Below are 314 nucleotides of genomic sequence, written 5' to 3'. Positions count from 1 at the left end.
AACCACCTCCCCCCTCCCCGCCGGGTTTCCGGGGGCCCGGAGCCGGTCCTTGGCCACAGCCACCCTCTGTGGCGGGTGACAAACGTGCCCCAGGTTTGGTGTGAAATGAGGCTGAGCCTGAACAGCTGCTGGGGGGGTTCAGTGTTCCCCATCGGTCAGCTCGTCCTAAAATAAAATAATAACAAAAACCTGCACAGATTTTTTTGGGGAAATAATAAGAATATAATAGATTTGGAAAGGGAAAGCGGGAAGAAAAGCAGTGTTTTGGGGCAGGACGTTTCCTCAGGCAGCAGAGGAGGAGCGTGCCGCTCCAG

This window comes from Pterocles gutturalis, unplaced genomic scaffold, assembly GCF_000699245.1.
Source record: "Pterocles gutturalis isolate BGI_N339 unplaced genomic scaffold, ASM69924v1 scaffold9350, whole genome shotgun sequence".
NCBI classification, from domain to species: Eukaryota; Metazoa; Chordata; class Aves; order Pterocliformes; family Pteroclidae; genus Pterocles; species Pterocles gutturalis.
The sequence above is the reverse complement of the archived record's forward strand: the minus strand, read 5'-3'. Positions refer to the sequence as shown.